This window comes from Mercenaria mercenaria, chromosome 12 (assembly GCF_021730395.1).
Source record: "Mercenaria mercenaria strain notata chromosome 12, MADL_Memer_1, whole genome shotgun sequence".
NCBI lineage: Eukaryota > Metazoa > Mollusca > Bivalvia > Venerida > Veneridae > Mercenaria > Mercenaria mercenaria.
The window spans coordinates 15763499-15790865 of NC_069372.1; the positions used below are offsets into that span (position 1 = coordinate 15763499).

A 27367-nucleotide genomic window follows, 5' to 3' on the forward strand; every position below is an offset into this window, starting at 1 on the left:
CGTGTTTTTATGCTGTTCAATATTCTTGTTAAATATCTCTTTCTTTCTATGTTTGTGATGTTCAAATTTCAAAACGTCAAAGATTACACCGTAAAGAATACTATGATAGAGAATGAACAATTTATTATTTTTTAGAATAGTAAAGATGTGTTTCTATGCTGTTCAATTTTCTTGTTTAATATCAAATTTCAAAACGTCAAAAATCTATCTAAACATGTACATAATGAAGAATATTATGATAGAGAATGAACAATTTAATGTTAGAAAAAAAAAGCAGAAAATTATGAAAACAGTAAAAAACGCAAACTATAAGCAGCTGGATGACGTCATTACATGAATAGTTAGAGAAATTATTTTAAGCGTAAAGCTGACCTGTTACATTCCTTTCTCCTTAAATAAATTAAAATAGTGCAAAATATTTTAATACGTAATGAAAAATCTATGTGAATAAGGAATCAAAGTAGATATATATATATATATATATATATATATATATATATATATATATATATATATATATATATATATATATATATATATATATATATAATGATGACTTAACTCTTGACTTAAGTTAAAGAGTTACTTAATCAAAACCAAAAATGTAAAGAACAAGTAGTCCTAAATTTAAATTATAAAGTACTTTAGAACCTATTGAAATAACATTTAACTCTTAAATTATAAAGTAGTAAGTAATAACTATAGATTCTTTAAGTAACAATTTATTTATATAATAAAAAGGTAGAAATTTCAATATGGAAATAAATCCAAAAATAACTGACAAAATAGTGTATTCCTAAAAAAATATAACTGTAGCACTATAACTGAATGAAAAATAACACTTGAAACTACCAGTGACTAATTTCGTCATAGTAATCTAGTTCCACAGGAGACATTGCATTAAGTCCATACAGTTCCACACGTTGAACATTTCTCCTAGCCTCCCTATCTTCCTCCTGTCTGCGTTGTTTTTCTCTCTCATTTTCAACCTGCCTTTCTTCCTCCATATACCTCCTCTTGTTGTGAGGGAAAACGTGGCTTGCTGACTCCTGCCGGGCTAATATATTTCGGGTTTGCAATTCTAGTTGCCTCACACAAGTGTTGTGACCCATTGCGTTTAGTGTGCTGCCGAGCCTCATTCCCCCTGAACACTACAGTGGAACATTTCATACATTTGAAAATGTTTACTACTGGCAGATGTACCCTTGCCCAATGTCCACTGAATCTGTCATAACGTTTGAAAAATTTCTCTGCTGAGCAGTGGGGTACAGGCCATTCCATCTGTTGTTCCGGCCATAAAGGTCTGTCAGCTGCTTCTAACATTTGTTGAGCCATGATGATAACTGAAATTGGCAAGGAAAAGATTTAATTTCAAACAGAAAATATAAAGTTAGAATGAATAAACAAAATACATACTGTTTATTTTCTTATTTTCAAACTTTTTAAAAGCATTTTCGTACTAATTTATACCTAAATTATTGATTTTTATTCTACATAAATGATTATATCGATACATCATCTTTTATTATTATTATATTTTTATATAATCTATATACATTTTATAGATTTTTTTTACTAGAAAGAAAAGTCTTTTATACTTGTATTTATAGTTGCAGAATTTATCTCCCTTTTGAGTTTTAACACTACATACTATTGTATGTTGAATTTTTTTTACACACAAATATAAAATATACAACATAATAGTCAGCATCATTAAACATAAAAACAAGCTCCATGACTGGTATACAATCATAAATTTACAAGTTTCATACTTATTACATTTACATATAATGCAATTTCATAAATTTACAAATAACATTACATTTTTACACACAATTGTGCTGATATGTTTACTTTTAAAATAACTGTATTTTAAGCAATAGATTTAAAACATCTGTGCTGTATTTAATACAACTTGTTTTAAATTATCTTTTATAGATAATTTTAGTCAGGACTGTACAGTACATTTGTCTTGGTTTGGCACTACGTTCCCTTCTTGATCTTGGAACAAATGGAACTGTGTAATCACTACTCGTAGATTGACATGTATCTGTCTCATTTTGAGAAATGTCAGAATTCTTGACATCATATATGACATCATCTACAATTGTGACATCATCATTCACTTCATCTGGATCAATGGTAGGGTTATTTTCTAACCAATTCTCAGTTCTGTGAATACCCTCATAAGGCTTAAGGTGATCAACATGTACTACTTTGAGTCCTTGGATTTTTGTATCCTGTATGTTATATAGTAAGTTTTTTCAATAATCAGGCATGGACCCGTCCATCCCAAACCTAATTTTTGATATGCAGTTGGGGGATACCATCTCCAAATCCAATCACCCGTACAAAATTCTCTTGGTTTAAAGCCTCTATCGTAGTAACGTTTCTGTCTAGTGTCTAAATGATCATTTGCGAGCAAGAACGCATCGCGCATTGTTGACTTGACCCACTCAATGTATTAAATGGGACATTCAATGTCATACTGACCAGGAGGGGGACCAACCATTAAATCAATGGGGTACTCTATGTTTCTACCTAGCATGAGTAAATTGGGTGTACATCCTGTACTGGAATGTTCAGTGGCCATATAAGCTGCCATTACATATGGGAGGTGGACATCCCAGTCTCTGAAATTTATTTCAGAAGAAACAAAGGTGGTTAACATTTATTACAGCATTCTATCATTCCATCTGATTTTGCGTTATAGGGACAGGTATGTGTTTTTTTTTTTTTAATTTGCAAGATATCACACATTGCAGAAAGTAAACGGGATTCAAAATTTCTCCCTTGGTCAGTATGTAATTGTGCAGGAAAACCAAACTGAAGGAAAACGTTGGTGATAAGTGTGTCAGCTACTGTATATGCAGTTTGATCAGGTACTGCAATAGCCTTCTTCCACTTAGTAAAGTAACAACCACAGACAATTATGTACTCTGTGTTGTTCTTTGTTAAGCGTAAGGGACATAAAATATCTACAGCACAAATTTCCATAGGTCTGTAGGCTCGAATCTGATTAAGTGCTGATTAACCTTTACCAGGACCAGGTTTACAACGTGCACACATTTCACACTGACGAACCCACATTGCAATATCTTGGTTCATACCAGACCAAAAGAAACGGCGCTTAACAACTTCAATTGTACGGTCTCTCCATAAGTGTCCTGCATACCTTTGACAATGTAAATGCTCAAAAATGTGCTTTCTAATCTTATCAGGGGCTATCAGTTTGAGAGAACCCAGACCACTACTGTCTGTACTCTTGAAGTAAAGAAGGTTTCTATGAACTTCAAGCACTTCCCAGTTTTGCCATAATTTAATTGTATCACTATCTATGATAAACAATTTTGATTTTTCAGGTTTTTCAGATTGTTCTTGTTTAAGTCTGATAATTTCTTTTATGGCTACATCACTTTTCTGTACATTTATCAACTCCTGATGAGACCAGCAGTTTAACCAGTTAACCTCAGGATTTAATAAATCACAAGTCACATTTGCACTGACTGAATTTATGCATGAGCAAGGACTGCTGAAATAGTACATGTCACATTGACCTTCACAAGTTTCAGTCTGTGTTTGTACCCGTTTGTACATTACATTTATCTTGCTGAATGTTATTTTCATCTTTTGACTGTACTAAAGATTTTACTCTTGAGCTTATTTCTGCTTCATCGCCTGGCTTGTTTGAAGTCATATCTGCATTTTGATCATTTTTATCCTTACAGTTTGTGCATTCCGGACAACCATATATATTACAGAGTCGTTTGATTTGCCTTGTAAGACTATCTGCATTCAAATGTTTTGAACCCTCACGGTATTCAATATCATACTCATATGCTCTTAACACATTAAGCCAACCAGCTATTAAACCTTCTGGTTCCTTGAAATTGTGTAAGTGAATCAAGCTTTTGTGATCAGTCCTGATAAGAAACTTCTTCCCTAATAGGTAATGTTTGTAAGCTTGTACAAAATGAACTACAGCTAAAAGCTCGCGTTTTGTGACACAATAATTCTGTTGAGCATTATTTAAGGTACATTCTATAGCCAAAATATCGGCATTTTAGTGCTTGTCTTTACAACTATTTTGCGATTTTTTACTGAAGAATTACATAATTTGATGAATGAAATGCCTATTGAAAATGATTAAGCTCTCCTTTTAAGTATATATCTTGAAAAACAAATGCCAACTTATTCCCGAAAATCCGGACAGAAGACAGAAAAAAATATTTTTAGGTGGTCATATTTTTTCAAAATCGACAGCTGCTACATTCAAGCATTATTCTGCCTAAAATTGTGACCAGAACGTACCTAGATAATATATCTACTTCCTGCGAGCAATCAATTTTTATATAAATTTGATGAAAGTGCCTTTCAGAGTCGATAATTTTAGATAATTTTTATTTTCTCTTTTTTTCATGCAGACATCATCATTTCACAACTAATTTGAGATAAACATGCGTATCTATGACAAAAATCCATAATATCATTACAAGGGCAATACACATAAAAGTCAGATGTGTCAATTTTATTTTTAGAAACGGTTGCAGTCACAAAGTAATTGACAGAATAAAATGTAAATTTCAGCATATTTTTTTCACACAAAAATGTGTTAGTGCGTAGAAATGTGATCAGGCTGTGCACATGGTCTTACGGATTTCATAATTTTCGGCGCTTAACGTGAAAACAGTTAAAGCACAGGATTCACAAACATTAAATTTATGCTTAAATCTATATGCGATACATTATGCATATAATTATAATTCACGATAATATCGCATATGGAAGTAACTAACTGAAATAAATTTGGACTATTTCCTTCGGAAGTTTACATGACTGCCCTGTCAAAAGGCCTCCCTCGTGTTTACATATTTTGACAGGTCGAGTTGTTCTGGAACTAGGAACAATGGTAAGTGCAAAGTTATATAGATTTATATAAATTAATTATTTTTGCAACGAGTTCAAAGTAAGGTTGATAATCGGTCGACTCTATTTCAAGATCTGAGAATGATTTGCCTATTTTTGGGCGGAGAACTGAACATAGCATATGCATGCTTATATCACTGCCACCATAGATTATCATTAGATCCACTGGTAGATCTACAACAAATCATTCTCAGATCTTGAAATAGAGTCGATGCAGAATTAACGCATTGTTTCATAGATGATGAATCGATCAGAATAGACAGAATAGATCATTGTCATGGAAAGAAACTTTTTGCATTCGAATTGACATAATTTGAACATAGACTCTGCATTTATGCCATAAAATATGTCTGACTGGACGTTCTGAATCATCCGGCAAAAACCATCAATATTTCTAAAGTAGTATTAATTAGAATCAAGGTCTATTGTGCATTTAATCCGTCATGTGTTTGTTTCAGATGAATAAATACCTGCACCATGGAAACAATGTCATTTGCAAGCTTTTTGAACCTGTGCTGGGCGTTCACATTAACATTTCTTGTTCAACAGGAATACATGATGTCGACCAACAGTACTGCTAGGTAAATGTCAATGTTTTATATATATTCTACAATAATTTCGTAAAAAAAATGAACAATGTCTGTAAATAAGCCAAAGAAAGGACACCTCTGCATAGCTGACAAGGTCAAGGGTCTGAATGAAGTATGATCATGCACCAAAATATCAACAAATTTATACAATGGAATAAAATAACATACAGTAGGCCTATATAACAGCAAGATGTGATTAATAAATAGTATCATAATTATTTATTTTACATGGCATGCATGAATTGTTCAACTTCATAAATCAACTGTGCTGTAGACCTACAGAATCAGCATAAAGAAATGAAGCTACATGAGTAGTATTCACACTTGTCAAGATTCCATATATAATGCTGATTTCCTTATATGGGTGGTTTTCAAAATAAATGAAGCTTTTTCTTCTTTTTCACCTTACTTTAATTCAGTTCAGTTTTAGAATGTGTTTTGGGGCAAATCATATCCAAATCAATGTATTCAAGAAATGTGTGCAATTTCAGATGAATGACTCAAGCATTTTTATAGTTATGTTAAAGTATATAGTATAATATATATAGCTAATTTTGTCCCCTCTGCACCAAAAGTGTGACATTTTGCATGAAGGATAGTTTTCAACTGTGTTTTACTTTTTCAAACCAAACTTAATTGTCACAGCTTTGGCTTTTCTTATGAAATCTAAACTCTGCACATTTAAAACAAAATACTTCTTTTCATTAACTACATTTTATTCTTACCAATAGTTCATGTCTTGTGATGGAAGCCCCTTCATAAAAAAATAGTGATAAATTTAAAAGTTGAACACTACAATTTCATAACCCCATTACTTTTTTTAAGTCATAATGTTTTTCTAAGATCTTTATCCTTACAGCTTTTAAGGCACCTTATGATTTTATTGTTTTATAAATCAACTTTCTCAGAATCTTCATATATGTCTATACACCCAAAAATGACTTGTAAGTATTCTTTAAATAAAATGGATTTTTAGTTTATTTCCCTCTAAATGGAAGTTACAATGGTTACAAAAGCAGCTTTCAGCTTCACATATTAAGCCAAAGTGATATCCCCTGTGCACCTTTTTTTGACATTCATCAGTTATCATAGCATTTATACTGTAATATGTTGTGGCAGTTCTATATTCTTAGCAGTGTGTAAGTTAAATGCAGGCATTACTTGATAATTAAGCATTATATAAAAATCCCAGAACAATTTAAATTTTATTTTTTGCATTTTTCTCAAGTTGGCAATTTTCAGGTTTAAAAGGGGAAACATCAATTTTAATTAAAGTTTACCTACATATGTAAATATTCAGTAGCGAGTATTGTGTAGTTGAAAGAATTTTACTTACTATGAACATATTCCATGAATATATATTTTGCTGCCATTTGCCCCCTGTGTATCTTCTTAAAATTAGTAGCATTATAAAGTATGTATGAATTTTACCATTCCATTTTACCATGCATGGCATTTTGTCATTTTTCTACTCTGAATAAGCAGTGCATGTAAACTAAATGATTTCAATGTGTTAATTGTGTTTAAAGTCACTTTTTTTTCATTTAAAGTATTACATGTGGCTGAATTTTCATGTTTGTGTTGTGAAAATTTTCAGTTTTGTACTTATTTTGTGGAATAAACTAATAGATTTTGTTCAATAGATTTTTGTCTTAAGATGATCACCATTAATCTTGTTTTGAACAGAAAAACTAATACTTAATGAATATAACACTGATTTTTAGTATGTGTCCCCTGTGCATCTCTTAAATAACTCAATTTTGAGTTGACAATTTTAGAAATTAAAGTCACCAGACATTTTTGAAATTTGGAATGTGGTTTATAACCCTGCACAATGTGAGAAAAAATAGGTTTTATAATAATATGTTAATTATTTTTCATTCAGCAACAACTTTTCTAGGTAAAATTTTATTTTTATGTCAGATTTGTGCAGAAAGGGTGATTTTAAAAACCAAAGTCCACAAACATTTATTAAATAAGTTTCAATTTCAAACTATACACAAAAAAAAACAAAGAAAAATATCAAACAGGGAGTGCCACGCACCAAAAGCGCAGCCTCCTCAAAACGAACCCCCCAGCACGCAAACGCGTGCACCACACACACACTCAAAGCTTACACATCAGGACAAAACGAACAACACACACACACACACACACACACACACACACACTCAAAGCCAACACATAAGGACAAGACGAACAATAAGCATACACACACGCGCGCACACAAAGTCAACACACAAGGACAAAACGAACAAACAAAGGAACACAGTGGGGCACCGCCTTGGAACGGTCAGTGGCAAAAACACCACTGGGGAGCTTAAACACCTATTCATATATGTTGAAAAAGTTTACTGTTATACATATTTCCTTGTCATAAAACACTGCAATATTTATCACCCATCTTACTGGAAATTCTCTGAACTTATGAACTGAAGCTGTTCAAATATTACTGATTGGTATTTCTCAACACTTTCCCAAAGTTGTATATTTCCTTGAAATTTGATTATTTGCTATCATAAAAAATAGGTGACCACCAAAAGAAATAGTTTTGAATTTCCAACCCTATGTCACACTTTTGCTTCATTATTTTGAAAACCACCAATATGTTTTCTCATAGTTTTTTTATACTGTACTATACTTATTTCAGATGAAGATATAAATTTATTCAAAGAAATAATGAGACAATGAATGCTAAAATTGCCAAGAAGAAGACTGCCAATTTACACACCATTTTGTACAGGTAGGTGTTTAAAAGTGTTTTGAAAATAGATATGGCATTCAGCATTTATTTTACAAACTATATAAGCTGATTTTAGAATTATGTACATTATACTTTTAAATTGTTTTTAATGTGAAGTGTCAGAAATTTATAGAGAAATCACAGTTAATTGTGAAAGAAAAATTGATATATAAATGTACATGTTGGGCTTTTTTTTTAGTTACAGTATGATATGGTGAACAAAATGCCCTCAATGCAGCCAGTTCTGGAGCATTGGCTAGACTATGAACAGTAGACATCAAAAGGTACAGGATAGTTTAGAGCTGCATTTATTAATTTGTTTTATGTAATTACTATTTATCAGTTCAAATGAAACTTGGTACATCAGCATGAAGTGGACAGGCACATATTGTCAAGACTATCAAATTTGATTATTTGTTTATTCAGTTATTATGTCAATTTCTTTTTCAAATTGTCATATCATAGCTTCGTCCTTACCTTTTGCATTAAAACTGTCTTTCTGCAGATTCCATCATATTCAAATGGATCATGGTATACTTCATGGCCAAGCAGCAGAATTATACACATACTATAGTGGATTTTACATCTGATGACAGTTTTCTAAAGTTATGGTCCTTTTAGAATCTTGAATTAAATGAAACAGTTACAGTTTCTTTTCTTTTGTTCTTTATGTGCTCAGCTCCTTCCCCACTTTCTATCCAATGCCCTTGAAACTTGTAATACACTTTTACCTTAAATGTGAAGGCCTTTATCTATTTTAGGCTAAAATCTAAATTTGGAGTCTTATGCCCCTTTTTATATTATAAGAATTATATTTCATCTCCTCCTACAGTTTTCATACTGTGTCACAGTGCAAAAGTAAGTTGATATGAAACTATCAACATGAAGTAGGCATGCACATATTGCAAGACTTCATTTCAGGTTACTTTTTATTTAGTGATGTCCTTTAAAATATCACAAATACATTTGTACATTGTGTATGCCTACTCACAGTTTCAAACAATGCATAAGAAATGTAGTATACATTATGGACATGAAGTGTTCATGTGCCTATATATAGTGTTAGTTGAAAATGGAATGCATGAAGACAAACAGACAAATATATATCATCTGTTTGAATTCAAAGCTGTATTTCTTAATCTTGATTACTTGTGTAAGATACTGTTTTTCCACTTCTTAATGACACTTTCTTGATAATGTCTGTCAGACTGATAATATTATAATTGTAAGATTTTACATTCTAAAATTCTGTGTTTTTATGAACATATAAAACATGTAAAGTTTATACTAGTGTAAAAATGGCTAATTTTTTCCATTTCAGATGATCATCTGAAGGCCAATTGTTTAAAGCACTGGTCAACAAAAACTGAACTATTTGATGGATCATACATGTGCAGAATGTACTACCATATTTCCAGAATCAAGAAATAGAATATCAAGTATTAGAAAGAAAGAAAGTATGCATCATGTATGAAAAACTGGCCTAAGAATAATTTGCAAAATACATTGAAATCTAACAATTGCTAATTGCATAATGCATATGGAAGTTAAGAAATGTGTACTCTTCTGGAAAATATGTGTCCAGTGCAACATTTCTTTTTCAAATTTGTGAGCATAATTCTGCACAAAAATTGTAACATGGCTACAGGGATAAAACAAAAGGTTTAATCTTATTTCCAAACACATTGGGGAAATCAGAGAAGAAATATCAAGAATTAGGGAAAAAGAAATAATTGTCATGTATGAAGAACTTGTTTTTTATTAATTTACAAAATACTTTTTAGCCTCACAACTGTTTATGATATGAATATGGAAGTTAAAAGTGTGGACTTTGATTAATCTTCAACTTCTCTGAGCATAGTTCTACATAAAAATTGTAACTTTATAAAATAGTCTTGTAGAAAAAGTGTAAGACTTTCATACTTGTTTTATAGAAAATGTTTCTGGGTGTTTCAATGTAAGTTTGCTAGACCCAGACCACTAGCTCCTAAGTCAAGGTTACACTTAGAGGTCAAAGGTTAATATAGTCTTTTTGGTGTCTGGTCAATAACTCTGCGATCCATGAAGGGACTTTTAGATAACTTGGCATAAATGTTCACCATAATGAAACGAGGTGTCATGCCCAAGACCAAGATCCTTAGCTCGAAGGTCACACTTTGAGGCCAAAGGTCAGATACAAAAATGACTTTGTCCGTAGCATTTCTTGTTCATGCATGGAGAGATTTTGATGTACAATGGCAAAAATGTTCATCATCATGAGATGGTGTGTCATGAGTAAGAACAGGACCCTAATTCTTTGCTGTTACTATAAATAGCTATTACTGTAAAGTTCTATTCTATTAGCACTTATCATGCTGAATATGATTTATTCTGTCTTTGCGACCAGTGTAGATCATGTTCAGCCTGCACATCCATGCAGTCTGATGATGATCAGCACTGTTCGCCATTCAATCAGTATATGTTTGGTAAGAATACCTTTTAACAGTTAATGGTACTGTCCAAATTGAAAAATGGACAAGTTCATTAAAGAAATTCAGCAGGGTAAGGGTTAATATTAGTTCTAGGAGCAAAAAAATTGGGACTACTTTTCTGTAGTACAACACGCATGTTACATCCAATGTTTGATATATTTTGACCTAAGGCTACCTGATAAGTACTTTTGTGTGGACTTAGATTTTTTTTCAGATTAACTTCTCTTTGTTGTCACTATAAACAATATATATATAACTTTTTATAATTGACCGTAGGGAAAATTCAAGACCATTTTTCTGTGTTACTTTCAAATTTTAGGTGTATTTTAAGGTACCTGTTCCTGGTAAGGAGTTTTTTTTGTGGACTTAAAAAATCAAAACTTACTTCCCTTTGTTGCTACTATATAAAACGATTATTCTTGAAACTTTTTATCCTAGTTGTTAGAATTGGATATGTCATCGTTTTGGCTTTCTGTCTACCAAACTTACAGTTTTGTACAGAAAATGTTTTATTATATCATCTACCTGACGAGTATATATTTAACGTCCTGGCACTCTTGTTTTGTTTTGTTCATGCCAAGATGCTGTCTTGGCATACAGTATGTATGATGAAAATGTCCTTAGGCAGGGGACGTTGCTAACTCTGTTACAAATTCTTGTTGTTGTTTTTTTCTGGAGTTGTTCCCCCGTTTTGATCTTGAACTAATTCATCACATCGTGAACTCGTGAACTTAAGTCGAACAGTTCCATCCAACTGAATTGAAACTAGGTATACATCAGAAGCATGAAATGAATATGTACATGTTGCCCTGACTTTTATGATCGATTATTTTGTTTGGAGTTGTGGCTCTTCTTAAACGACGAAAGACAACTACATTGTAGTTTCCTTCTCTTCATTTCAAATAAAACTTGTTAAGCATCATAAACATTATGTAGACATGCTCATTTTTTTCTTGTTCAGTTGTTTAACTTCTATATATTTTCCCTTAATAACATTATTGACCCGTCGTTATCATAAATTATCGAATGAAACATTTTTGTCGACATCATTCTAGTTCGCTTTGCAACCTCCGTGAAGGAATATTGTCAAACTGTACCGATAAGTGGAAGAGTTTGCTTCCTTTTTTAGCACAACTGTCTACGCATTATTGTGTCTTGCTCATATAACATAACACTTTTATTTGTGTGAACATGCATGAATTTGTTATACTGCAAAATAAAACAGTTATCATTGATTACTTTAATACTTGTCGTCACTTTCATCCTTTTTATCGTAATAGCACAGTCCTACACAGAAGAAGCTGTATACTAAACATTTTTCTCAAAATTCAGACCAAACATCTATCAGATGCCACCATTACATAACTATATTTTCAAACTTTTGCAGGGGGAGAACACCCTGACTCCACTCACGCTGGGAGCTATGTGTCTCGCTGGTGACACATTCTTTCTAAACTGTTGCCTCGCTGCATCAAATAAGGTATTTCTGGATCCGGACTAGCCTGGGAAGCCGTTGACAATAATTGTCAGAAGAAATCTTACCTTCATTAAAGATCCAACTTAAATTGTGCTAATTAATGTTAATTGCATTCATCCGAGTTTCTGATATTGTCAATTTGCAGGTAGTTAGAAATTGTCAGACTGGATTCCCAGGCTAGATCCGGACCTGCCCTTAAGTATGATAAAGGCCTTTAAGGTCGATGTCGGAAGAGGGATCTAGCAAAGTTTTACAACATTTAAGCTTATCAACGACGTCGGCAGAGATTATGAAGTTGTTCTGTTGTCAGGCTTAATATGCAGGCACACTTACTCCAAAACGACGGCCGTTTTTGTACAATAAAACTCCATCAAGTTTGAATAAATAGTTCAAATGGTTATGAATTTTGTACAGTAATCATTTCTACGTACAGACTGAAGTATTACCATTAGTGGATTCATAACGGAGGTCGGGGGAGGGGGTGGGGGGCGCACCGGGACGCTCGGAGCATAGGTAATTTGTCTTATGTTCTGGGTAAAATAATTGCAAAATATACATTTTTTCTCGCTCGCTACACTTGGGTACATAATTTGTCTTTTATTCTGACTGAAGAATATGAAATATGCATTTTTTCTCGCTCGCTATGCTCGCACTAATAATTAATCTTTTGTTCCGGCTGAAAAATATGCATATTTTTTCTCGCTTGCTACGCTCGAAAACTTAATTTGTCTTCTGTTCTGGGTTAAATATAAAAAATGCATTTTTATCTCTATCTCACAGGTAATTTGTCTTACTTTTTTTCTTTGATATATGTTTTTGTTTTGTTTTTTTTATTGATGGAAAAAAATGCCTTTTTTTTCTCGCTCGCTATGCTGGTACATTTAAAATCTGACAGTTTACATGACCTCCGAAAAAACACTTTATTTTAGTCCTAGGTAAACTCTCCCCATGAAAATCCTCAAAAAACGAACGGCTAAGAAATTCCGAGATACTCGCGCAAGAATAAGTCTGACAATTCATAAGACCTGACTATAATTAGCATGTTATTTGTGTTGATTTTGTCACAAAGCCTGTCCTTTGTCAATAACAAATAAAGTACCCCAGAACGCCCAGAATGCACCAAATGGATCCATTATTTTCATAGTTTTCCGGGGAATCATGCCCCGGACCCCACTATTTGCTCTAGTCTTCAAATATTTTACGCCCCCTTACATCAAATACTGTATCCGCCCCTGAGGTAGTCTGAGGTTTAAAAAACATAATGAATGTAAGAATTTTTTTACAAAGTTTGGAACGATAACGCTTTTATCATATTAAGTAGACCGTTTGAAAAAATGTTGGATAGTTCAATGAATCAGATAATTTAGATTTCATTTCAGGTTGTAGAATATTTTGAAAAAAAAAATATTGTTATTCTTCGAAAACTTTTTGACTGTACTATTAGAATAGTGTTATTGGATCTATAAAATCTGCCGAGAATGATAATCGGGATAAAGAACTCTCCCTTCAGGTAAACGGCGTGAAGAACTATCCTTTTTTTTATATTTGGCGGAATCGAGCACGTTTTCACCGTGCAATATTAGTATTTTTAGTAACAAAAAAGTAGTCCGTCATGTCAACAAAACACGATGAAAACAATCGTCTGAAGCATTTTAAAGTATATTTTCAATCGTAAATTGTCAGCCTTTTAGAAAAAGTTTGGGTAAATTTAAAGGGTGGCAGGAACTAGATACATGTCTTGTCTGTCTATTAATACATTTTAAATGGACTCCGCATGTATTTTGAAGCAACCCTTGATTTTGAAAAAACATGACCAATTTTGTTATCAAATTCGTCGTCGTACGTCTTATGAAAGAGCCGTAGTCGTAGTTTGATTATCTAGTCGTATACTTCGTTCCAAGACGAATCTATTGGTGTATACTTTTTATGACTTTTGTCCAGTAACAAACTCGCCAATCTAAATTATTTAGACCCACTATTTTTCCGATAGAATGAACCTTAATGTCTTATATTTCAATCTTCTCAGATCGTTCAGCACGACTTTTATGTCGTGATATTGGTACTGTTTAGTTTCTCAACATGACCATTTCGGCCTGGGTGGTTCCAATACTCCCGCTTTCATAGCCTTGGGTATTGTTTAATCACCCCTTGAATATGTTGCCTGCTTTTTAATTTTGTCTTTTGACAGTTCCTGTGATACGCAGGCTCCATAAACTCAGATCCCCTTCCTAAATTCCAGTTTGTTTAGTTCTGCCTGTTGTTTTATCGTTTGGGGCAAACCCTTTTTTTTATCCGGGGACCAAACGCCGCTCTTCGTGGAATTACACGCCTCAACACGCGTATCATTGAAGGTTCCATGTTCATCGCCGTTTGAATACATCTGCGGATGTCTCTAAATTGCTTTTTGTACTTTTAGCATGTATAAATGTTGAGTACTGCCCAACCCGGGGTTAGAGGGCGTGGACGGTAGCATGCATTTCCACTACCGTCCATGAACAGGCTCAATCAAACCGAGCCTGCAACATTTTCGTTTTTGTCGTGTTGAGCGACCTGTGAAGTTTCCACTTTTCTCTGTTTTACTACCGTACGCAATAACTCGTTCTTGCCCATTTTGTATTTGAGAAACAATACCAGAAATGGTGTCTGCGCTTGCGCCTGTATCTAAGATGAAATTTCCATTTTCATGTGGAAAAACAAGAATTGGTGGACTTATCAAGCATGCTTTTAACCCATCAAAAGCTAACTGCTCAGCATCTTCCCATTTAAATTTAGCCTTTTTTTCTTGTCAACCTAGTGAGAGGTAAAGCAATCTCTGCGAAGTTTTTGATCATTCTCCGGTAATAACCACAAATTCCTAACCATGATTTTACTTCATGCTTATTTTCATGTACTGGCCATTCTTTAATACATGTTATTTTTGAAGGGTCAGATGTGATACCTTGACTTGATACTTGATGACCTAGAAATACTATCTTAGTTTGAAATAATTTAAACTTACTAGGTTTTAACTTCAAGTTTTCTTTCTGAACCATAGTAAGACTAGTCTCAGGTTTTCAAGTGCTTCATAAAAAGATTTGCCCATAATACAGGAGAATTACAAGGCTCAATAACTTTTTTCTCTAACATTTTATCAATTTCTTCATCAATAACACCCTGTAAATGTAAAGGTATTCTTCTTGGTTTACACTGAACTGGCTTTGCATTTCCGGTGTAAATGAAATGTTCCGCAATATCTGTTTAACCTAGTTTGCCATCAGGTTCGACAAACACATCTTGAAATTGGGTTAATAATTGTTCCCCCTCAACTTTTTGTTTTGAATCAATGGTTGAGGGTAATGAATCAACCAAAGGTCTTAAATGCTCAGGTAAAGTACTTCCAGTACTTTGATCTGGCAATGTCTCATTGCCAAGAAATATCTCAGTGACTGGACTCATGTTTCCCATAATTGTGTTGACTTTTATTCTAAAAGGAGAGTCATTGACATTCGAAAGTCGAGCGTTCTGTCTTACGGACAGCTCTTGTTATTTTCAGTTTTTGAGCTCTTTAAACAACCCTCATTCTCTTTTGTTTTGTAACTCTTATTTCCAGTCTTTGAACTCTTTGAACAACCCTCATTCTCAGCTTCACTTCTTTGTCTCAAAATTTCTGCATTTTGTAAACTTTTCTCTATTATAGAAACATTCATACTTTTAATAACCCTCACTATAAGTACAATCCGACATTGACCTTGACTGTAATATGTAATTATGTACTGACTTTTGATCTTTTACTGGTACGTTTGTACTGATACTCTCATACTGTGTGTTTACGGGAGGGTTTATTATTGTAGAGTAACGCAACAACAATTCTTTAAAGTTTCAATATCAATTTATTTTCATAGGTGATCAAAAGTTCATTATAATATCAATATAACCGTGTAATAAAGTGACAGAGTATTTTTAGTATCAGATGACCTTAGCCTATATCTAGCTATTTCTCCGTCCCTAACCTAGCTCTAACTGATTTTAATCTCAATATATACGTTTATAAAGAGGAGAAATGCTAGACAGGCCTGTGCAATATTACCTTAATATCTCGTAAACTTCCGAGGTAGTCTAGTATATTTTAGGTCCTTTTCCGTAAATAAATCGAATAATAAACAGATAAGACCCTGTGGCATTTGATTCAATGACATGTTTGACAAGTGCACTCGGTCCTTTTAAGAATTTTAACTTAATAATTCTACTTGAAAATATTGAACGAAATTAAATTATTTTATATCCCGAAAACCAATTTTATAACTAGAATTTAAATCTAATAAACTAAAGAAGTTAAACTATTTATGTCCCGAAAACCTATATTATAATAAATTATTATAGAAAAACCCTATTACGCTATAATTATAATTTCAGGTACACTGATTCGCAATCATATTTGTAGAACCTGAGGAAATCTGCGATTCCGAATTTTGCTTAGAACAATCTGACTTTTTATTTTCTGGCCTATTTGAAATGATATTGATCGAATTTTCGGCCGCAAACCCAGTCTCAATTAGTTTCCTTGATACGATTGAGGCTGTGTTTGTGAGTAAAATTCACGTCCTTGGAACTTTGGTCCGTATCCTTGTCTTGGTTGGGGTCCCTGCGGGGTATAATAACTATATTTTGGTTGAATTGCTGCTGGGTTATTATAGCAACGTGACTCTACATGCCCTTTCTTATTACAATAACCACATACAATATCCGACCTTCTACTTGGGTCTTGTCTCGGTCTTGTCTCGGTTCGAACCCTTTACTCTGTTGCTGTGCATTTGTGCCGTACGGTTGCACAGGATCGGTCCTTTTTGGGCTTTGATTACGTTTATAAGAGTTATTCTGTATATACGACAATTTTTCATTCAATTTTTGATCTAATTCTTGATCAAGCAGATAGGATAACATCTTTTGTAAATCATCTAAACTGCAATAGATTTTTCGATCTAAGGGACGCAACTTGATCTTTTTCTAACAAGGATGATGGAGTTGTCTCCCTGACTTCAGTGTTCTCAGGCTTCAAAATCTTATCTACTGAACCCTGTAAAGCACAATACTCAACGGCTGCACTTATTGCCTTATCTAACCTAAATCAAAATTGCCTAATCCGTGGATGTACTGATCAATTATACATGTTTCTAGCGCAGTACTATCCATAGACGGAAAAGCTTTTTGTCCGAGCTTACGTAATACATATCCATAATCGGCAACAGACTCGCCCTTTAGTCTTTTCCTAGTTCGAAATTCACACCTGAAAGCTAATTCTCTCTCATGCGGGGAAAATCTTTGAGTCAGTACTTTCTTAATTTCAAGGTAGTTTGTCATTTGTTCGGGCTTTAATGTAGATAAAAGCCTTTGTGCCTCACCCCTAAGATTTATAGACAACATACACGCTTTTTGCCTTTCGTCCCAATTATTCCAGCTAGCCACCTGCTCAAAATGAACAATATGATCTGGCTATTCACTAGAGGTACCATCAATCTTATCTGACTTAATTTCCTTAGTTTTCTGAGGAGTATTATAGTTTGACTGCGGATAAACTGTATTTTGCATACTGTCATCAAACATTGTATGTTTAACAGGCTGAAAATTACCAACACTGTATTTCCTATCCTATCGTGTAAAGAAGGATCTGTCTGAGCATAAACACCATAACTTCGATCATTGGGTATATACAGGTTATTCATAGAGCTACCTGTCTGTACACCTGTAGGTACAAACGTGTTTGTTTGTGCAATGGGATGGGATAGAGGTGTCTGTATTGTATCTACAGTTATCGGTGCTGTATATCTGTTTGTTCTGAGGGAGTCAAACTGTGTTCTGTTAAGTTTAAATACCGGGTTCCTGACTTGTGTATTCGTATACTAACGGTTCTCATTCATAATCGTGGGCCTATGATGCGGAGACATATTGCCCATACAGTCAACAGGTTGTAATAATCTTGTTTGCCTTGTAGTACCTGATTTTTGGTTCTTTACTGCTATGTAGCAACGTTTGACTATTTAAATAAGTACTAACAGGTCGAGATGTAGAACGACTTTCAATGCTGTCTTGTTTTTGTTGATGCCCTAATTCAAAGTAACGCCATGTTCTTTGCTTCGATACAACCTAGTTGTGTTACTTGCAATGGGTTCTTCTATGTATGAACCAGCATAATTTATATTCCGTAATCTAGCTGGTAATTCATAATATGTTTCATCAAAGTCGATTCTTGGAGAATTTACATGAGAAGTTAAGATACCTTCAGGTCTTCTAATAGACGAAAACACACAAGTATGTGGATAACTTTCACTCCTTGGTAAAAACACAGAACTCGTGCACGCACTAGCATACATATGACTATCTACATTTGTATAACCGATACCATCGGTATGAAACGATATGCTTTTTTCTGCCATACTAATACACAATAACTTTACTTTATACATGTATTGTATACACAACCTATTTATAATTTATCTTCTTGATACACTTTATTTAAGCGTACATGTATTTTATACAAATTTAACAGATAGACTATTTATTTATTATAGTAGTAGTCATTGTAGCACTGATTTTCCTTATTTATATAATTTTATTTGATAAGTTAAAGTTGTATGACTCTATCCTGTATGTAGAGTTTATAAACCGAAATTATGAAAATCGGAGAAAAATGAGAAGGTTACGTTATATTTCTACTAGCAAATTTGTAATTATTCTACACCAGCTAATTGGTAGGTTTTATTACTAGTCAATTGGTCACGGCACCAATGTACCAGGCTCTAGTTAGACCGGCTCGAACCTCAGTTGGGGAATAGATCTTTATATAAAATTTCAAATATGAGTGATCGTATGTGGTAGAACTGATTTATAATCTATAATGACCGATATATTTCTGGGGAATTTCTCTACACTACAATGAAGACAAGAGTAAAGAACTTAGAGCTACAATTTTATTTATAGAATTAATCTAGGTTATATAAATCTATATCTATATAAATCTCAGCGCTTTTGAACGTTTATTTTATAGATGAAAAGAGCGCTATAAAAATCTGGTAAATAATAATAATAATAATAATATTCATTCAGAATTTATTTAAATTTAAATAAACAAAGAAACTTAAAGAATAAAGGTAGAATTTTAATTATTAATCTAAAGAGAAGAAGAGAAATAGATCTAATTCAGTGTTTTAATTTTAGAGATTTGCTATCAGCAAGTATTATGTGAGAATGATCTCAATTAAACAAATGAAGCTCTTAGGCTTCGGTGACGTACCGGTTGCCCGGTACAGCCTATCTAATTAACAAAATACTATGCACGGATATATAAATGGAATTTCCCGCGCATAGTCACATGACAGGTATAAACAATTAATAATTGGACCTGACATAAACCAAAGAAAATACTTGAAACAATATTATTAACCAATGAAATGATCCGTAGTGAAATACATTCGGCGAAAAAGACAATATGGCGGCGCCCATGAATTACAACAAGTGAAACAAGAATAGTTAGAGAATATATTTTAAGCGTAAATCTGATCTGTTGCATAAGTATTGTATTTGTTTACTTAAAGTAAATCCGACTGTATCTCCGTCTCATGCTTATATTCTGAAATATAGAGATCATGATTTAACATCTGATAAAGAATGTAAGTGTTGAACAGCCCCCTCACCGGACTCCCGCCCCCTCTCGTTAAATTTGACAGCTGTGGTTTCCCGTTCACACTAACCGCTTAGATATTATGGAATTAAAGCTTTGTAATTTGAAAAATCAACAAATAAAAAAAGAATTTTGTTAAAATCTGACGCGAGTGCTAATCAAAAACATTGTGGTATACTACGTGGGTCAGAGTTTGAAGATTATTTTTCATAAATGAACTATTGTACGGTCGGTCACCAAGGTAAATGTTGGGCCTTCAAAGGGGCAGAAAATTATTTGATGAAAACTGTAGATAAATAATGAAGTGTTCCAGCTTGTAAATTACTAAGAAGAAGTCGTAAGTCTTCCAAAAAATCACACTCAGTTATTGATATTTTATAGAATTTATTTTTCAAATACCAAAACATGACAATGGACGTTCTACCCTGTCAGTACTATTGTATGAAGCAGTGTTTGGTGTTACGAAAATAGCTCAACAAAACTAGTTTTCAACGTTTAAGGTCTAAAACTTAGACGTAAGTACGGCAAATATTCAATTTACTAGAATTGTGTTTATAATCTATTTAATTATAGGAACTGTCTGTAGCTACTAAATGCACATTCATGCTGTGCCTTTACTATTTGTGCTAATTTAACAGTGACAGAGCCAAAATAGCATTTTAAGGCTAAGTTTTAGGCTTAAAACGTTGATGAAACGGGACCTGGCCTCTGCTCGTGAGGTGCTATTTCCAAGCCTTAACTGAGTATTTTAGGTTGCTTTACATTTTATAATCTAAGATAAAAAGGTCTATTGAGCAATATTTGAGTCATGTATGCCCGTCAGTCATTCATTCCGTCTGATCATCCACCTGTCCATTTGCCCTTCCATCATGTCCTCTCTATATTTTCTTAATAGCCAGAAAGATTTCAAATTCACCAATACGACATATCGAGTGCACAATCTAGGTCACTAGGTCAAAGGATAATATTACATTTGAAAGACAAAGATCATGATTACAATCATTTACTTTCACTGTATTAAAGTAGCGTCTGTGGGTTTCAATCGCTTTTAGTCATAGCTCTAGTATAATATTAACTTCAAACTGTTTCATCAAGTATTTCTTCTATTAATCAGATAAAATATTACTTTATACATAAATTGTCTGATAACTGATACATCAACAACTGAGCGCGAAACTACTGTAACTGTATATGAATCAAGAATATGATACAATAGTTTCGCACTCGGTCCTCAACATGTTACAGAGTGAATATTGAATACTCCGTTGCAGAGATAAAGAGCAGAATTTCATGAACGAAGTAATACAGCCCGAGTTCCAAAACTGGGTTAAAGGCATAATTGCTCAAAATATAACGAGAAAAACATTATGCGATGTCATCGAAAGAAAATGGAAAATATATATCTCCGAATTGACGGAAGAAGAGGTAGAACACATTAAAATATTTGTGACATGTCTGGAAAAAAGTAACATAACAAATTTCAAAGCTGAAATAAAGACACTCAGATGCGGTCATGATGTTTGTGAATCATTACTAACTCATCTCCTTGAACTTCGCAATTTCTCTCCGGAGCCTCCAGAAACCGAGAACTTTCAAACAGGTGACAAAATACATAAGAGGCATGAAGCTTACGAAGACAAACCTATCGAAAAGGAGAAAACAGAAGCAGTACTGAATTCGCAAAACATATTTTCTACCGAATCTCTAATCTGTTATTGGCTTTTTGCAAAACTGTACGCTTCAACTGAAAATGTTGTGTCTAGGAGTAGCCTGAAAGAACTTGATATGGTTAATATAGTTGAACTGCTTGAAAGATGTGCATTGTTTTCCTTTAGTGGTTCACAAAAGCTTTTTAAAGACGTAAGTATACTATTTATTATGCACTTTCTAATTATGTATTGAAAAATATTAATGAATTATAATTCATATGATTAATATTTTGATTGTATTTATTTGTCACTGCATCAAAACATATTTTCTATATTTTCACTGGTTTTAAGGAACTATTTTAGTATTCTTTGGAAGACCCTTTTTGGCATTATTTGAAGAGAGAAATGGATATGAATAGTGAAGTAAACAATTTTAAATCAAAAAGTAAAATTTAGAATTAAAAGAACCCGCGTATGGTATTATGTGTACGGTTTGTATTTGGGAACACATTTAACCTTCATTACCCGTGAGGCCGTTTCGTTTTGGTCAACAAAGGATTCTTCTACAAAATTCCCAGAAATTTGCACTTCCTGTGTAATAAAATACCCAAATCCTACTAAAGTAAACAGTTCTGTTTGTGAAAATATGCCAGTATGAACAATAAGTTAATATATTATGCAGCGAAATTAGCTTCCATGTCCCAAAACGGCTACTATTTTATATTGGCACTTCTTTCGATACACCTCGGAAGCTTACAACCAAATTACTGATACGTTACTTTTTTTATTTGAAACGCCAGAAAACAAAACACTAGCATTATATCGAAAATGTGTGTACGCAACTTGTACTGCTAAAATTTCGTGTTTAATAGCTTCTTTAATGTATTAGACCCGTAATAGTGTACCTCCTTTTGAAGAGTATTCAATTCCTACCATAAACCTACTTTGACTGAATTTATCCGGGGGGGGTGGGGGGGGGGGGGGGTAGGTTTAAGCCCCACTGGGACCAAATTTTTTTCTCCTTATTTTCCTTTTTCTAGTAAGTTTTTACTTTTTCAAGACTTATTATTGATTTATTGGACAAAAGTGGAATTTTTTTCATTTGATAAGCGTTTCTTGCTGTTCAAAATGATTTTACCTCTGAAACAGGAGGGGACAGAGTTATACATCTTATAAAATACTGAGTTACATGTGGTAACAATTCTCTATTTCGCATTAACTCTTAGATTACATATTGTGGAAAAAATGTAGGTAGGTTTTGCTTCTGCCCCAAAGTTATTTTTGAAGGTCAGAAGTGAGCAAAATTTAAAACAGACCCGCAGGACTCGACCTTAATTTACAATGTCAGAGTTCTGTCTCATTGAATCCGTTTACTTGAGGCATCCTAGAAGAAATGATATAGACTGTTTTATTTTGTGTTTTATAAATGTTTTCCAATAGTTTGAGGTTTCTTTTATCTAAATTAATGGTAAATGAATTCTCTGCAAACGTTTGGACAGTGGCCATCACCTTGAAATTTGTCTCTACTTGAGCTTGAGGAAATACCATTAAATATATAAAATTTATAAAAACGGCACGGAAAAAATTGTTTAAAAATTGCAACACAGTGCAAAACACGATCAACTTTAAGAATATACAAAGCAAATGCCATTTTTTAAACATTACTATTAGGGGTCCAATACCTTAATGCTGTAAAGGTAACGGGTTTTATTAGCCTCTGTCGTAGGCGAAAGGATACAGTTTTGGTGTTATCCGTCCGTCTTTCTGTCCGTCAATCTTGTCCGAACCATATCTTTGACATGGTGTGGAATATTTAAACAAAACATAGAAGGAAAGTTAAATGCTATAGGGAAATGCCACCCTGCAAGTTTCGGTTAGATTGTATATGTAGGATAAGATTTAGGGCCCTTTTATATTTTTATAAAATTATAAAATGACTTCACATGCTCGCTTAGGTTTTCTTAATTTAAAAAAAAGTCGCAAACTAGTTTAGCCATGAATGGCTCATCTGTGTGTCTAAATATATAACAATATATCGTATTTTATTTCATTTTCTGACAGTCTGGAGTCATATCTCAAACATGGTAATAAGGATTGCAATAAAACAGTAGTTTTATCTAGATTTGTTAAGGAAGAAACAAGGTATGGCCCTTTGCAATTATATATAGTAATTACACAGAGCTTTTTGTCGAATTTTTGTTCCTACGGTGTCAACTGTTAACTGCTATAAAGAAATGCGGCCTTGCAAGTTTTAGTTGGATATATATATGATAAGCAGCAGACTCTAGTTTGTTTCAAGACATAGGTTTTTTATTACCTTCTCATTATTATTATTATTATTATTATTTATTTATTTTAGGACATAGTACATAATACAAACAAGACAAACATATAACTTAGATATCACAGGTATAAAGAATCACCATATAAAACAAGAGATTATAAAAACATAAAACAAATTAGCCATTTTTCATTTTATAAAACCTTGATAACATACTTTTACTCTGTGTATGTAAATATTTACATGTGCATACATTTACCTATACTATACCTTTACTCACACACACCAAAGAAGGAAATTGGGCATTAAAAGATTGAAAAAGTACCATGTTCCTATGGATAACTCATTAACCAAAAAAACTTATTTCCAATGGGGTCCATGGGTAAAATTGATATGCCTAGTAGATACCAAAAATAAAAAATGAAAAATACTAGTATAAAAAATGAAATTAGGTTTAAAACGGAAGTAAAAGTAGGCTCCATATGCATAGTTAAAATGACTATTGATGAAATATTATATCACATTTTAATACTGATCAACGAAGATAGTATCACATTCAGTAATACAGAAATGTATCTTCAGATTCTCTCGTGTGCATTTCTTGTATATGACTTTTGACATATTTCTTAAAGTGATTAATTTTCTTCAAGGATTTAATACTTTCTGGGAGGGAATTCCATTCTTTAATGCCATTGAAATAAAATGTTTGTTTTTATTAAAGAATAACAGTGAGGTAAAACGAAGTTATAACTACTAGAGCGAATGTTAGCCTCTTTACAAAAGGTGAATTTTTCTCTAGATAAACAGGCAGGACATATAGTATATCTTATGCATATGATTTATTCTTAATTTTCTAACTCTAACTCCTACATTCAAATAATTAACGTCCCGGAACTCTTTGAATGTAATCGGAGTTCTAGTGCTATAACCTTTGAGGAACCTTATTACTTTGTTTTGTGTCATTTGCAGTGTAATTTAAGACTCTTTTCCAGACCTTCATACCATGATGAAGAAGAATAGTCAAAGTTACATTGTATAAGAGCAGAGCATAACAATTTCTTAGTATTAAAATCTAAGCAGTTACTATACCTGTATAAACATTTAAGTTTACCATAATCCTTTAATTGATATGATTTTGTTAACCATTGTATCACAACACAAGAAGTTATCATTATGAAGGCCTACATGTTTGACCAACTTTGTGCCCTTGATCAAATGACCATTACACGAAATTGAGAAATCTTCGTGTTTACGTAACATTGTCTTTGGTCCAAAAAGCAAACATTCTGTCTAGATGCAAATATAACTTATAATCAATCAAAAACTTTTCTATGACCATGCCAGGTTTTTGTGAGATGAAATCGGGGTCTTTATGAGTAAAAAGAATCGGGCTGTCGTCAGCATAAGGGATAAGTTTACAAACAGTATCTGTACTGGTGACCATGTCATTCACGTAACAAAAAGAGACCAGAGGTCCTAAAATACTTCCTTGGGGTACGCCACAGGTAACAGTATTTGGTGTAGAGTGATTTTACCTATGTTTACAATTTGGCTTCTTGGGGACAAATACGACTTAAACCAGGGGACAGATTTTACACCCATGAGACTGAGTTTACCACAAAGTATCTCATGATCTACTCTGTCGAATGCTCTCTGAAGATCAAGCATGACTATGCCCGTAAACAAACCTTTAGAGGTATTTAATTTAATCAAGTCTAATTAATAGATTTTTTCAAATGTTATAAGTATACTTGTATTAGACATGTATCTGTAGAATGTGATTTCCTGAAACCTTGACTGATGTTCATATAACAAATTGTTTTTGGCTAAAAAAAATTCTACTTGTACATAAACAGCTTTCTCTATGATCTTTAAAGCCGACTGGTCTGTAATTACCAACTTTTAACGTACTGCCATTTTTATGTAATGGTTTAACCCTAGCAAGTTTCATCTCATCAGGAACTGTGTTGTCAGAAATTGACCAGTTGACAATAAAAGTAATTGGAATTATTAAAATAAGTCAGCACCGGCTTTTACAAAACTAACAAGGACACCATCTAATCCAGTGCTTTTATTAGCATTAAGTTTGTATAACTCTTTAAAGACAAAGTCTTCAGTAACATGATGAAAGTGTAATACTTTGTTATCTGGATTTTTATCCTTATAAAATTGTTTCAAATTCTGTGACTGCAAGTCATATAATAATTTTCCGGCTGGGAGTTTTTCTACAAGTTTTGATGCAATATTTGTAAAATAAAATCATTAAAATAACTAGCAACCGTGGAAGAGTCATGGCAGTTGCCACTGTCATTGAATAAAACAACGTTAGAGCAATCCCTTTTCCCATTTTTGTAACCTAATGGCTTAAGTTTTTGCCACACACTACGAAGAAGATCGTAGCCACTCGCGAAATATTTTATTTTCGTACCATTTGATGAAAATAAAAATCATATTGATGAATAAAACTTGAATATCCTCTATACATTTTAGGCAAAACAAAGAATTCACTCCCCCCCCCCCCCCCCCCCACACCCCTACTCCCTCCCACAAAACCTGGGTTTTTGCTTTTAAGCAAGTCTTTGTTGAACCAGCCATTAGGTTTCTCTGTTTGATTTTTGAATGAATAAGTTAATTTACGCATATTATTTTCAGATATGCCTTAGCAGAAATGCCTGGTTGCAGTCGTCCAACAACAAGGCTTCAAAAGAAGACACAGAAGCATTGTTACAATGCTTTTTGGACCTGCTCAAATCCTTTGAAGATTCTAATTTTTACCAGTGCTCAGATGCAATAGCAGATTTACAGCAAGTAAGAAATCAAATACGCAATAATGCTGTATACTCGCTTCTCAATTTAAAGTTCTGTTTTATTGTGCAAACCAAATTTTTAATCGCTAGACATTTAATTTTGTTGACATTTCCTGATCGTTTGAACGAAGCGAAATACTTTTGAATTTTACTCGTCTAGGTAATAACACACTAAGTAAGGTAGTTATCTTAGTATTTCATTTGTTCAATAACAAAGGTATCTTTAGAAATACTCTGCACAATTTGAAGCATAGAAAGATATTTTGTTGTGCACATGTACAAAGATACTGTTTAAAAAAGAGTTGAAAAGGTAACTGAAAAAAATATATATATATATATTGCCCTCTGTCCACGCACGTTTAAATACTTCAAAGTTTTTGTTTGAAACCACACTTCGGTGAAGTAAGAATTGCAAAAACTGTTTTTAGGAGTTTTCTAGTTTTATTCATAATCCATGGCATATAAAATGCATGCGGATAAAACAAGTGAAATAATGAAATAGTCATAAAATCAATATTGTACAAAATGCGGTACAAACTTTACATGTCAGATTACAATGAACATGTCTGACTAAGAAAAATTAATTGGACCAACCCCACTAAAATGACCCAAAGATGAAAGTGAGATAACTCAAAAACTACTAATACGAAAATGGTGACAGAGTATATTTCCCCAAATAGTATTGAAATACAGAATAAAACACTTAACGTTCTCTCTTATTTCACATATGAATCAACTCAATAATGGAGGGCCCAAAATAATAAGATGT

At 33.1% G+C, this 27367-nt stretch overlaps 1 long non-coding RNA gene across 1 annotated transcript in view; it reads left to right on the plus strand.

The window, feature by feature from the left end:
- Nucleotides 1–21714, plus strand: part of LOC128547236 (uncharacterized) — a 34928-nt gene extending 13214 nt beyond the window's left edge. The window contains exon 3 of the long non-coding RNA XR_008366403.1: nucleotides 21133–21714. This is a non-coding gene — a long non-coding RNA (uncharacterized LOC128547236). The remainder of the gene's footprint in view (nucleotides 1–21132) is intronic.
- Nucleotides 21715–27367: the final 5653 nt, after the last annotated feature.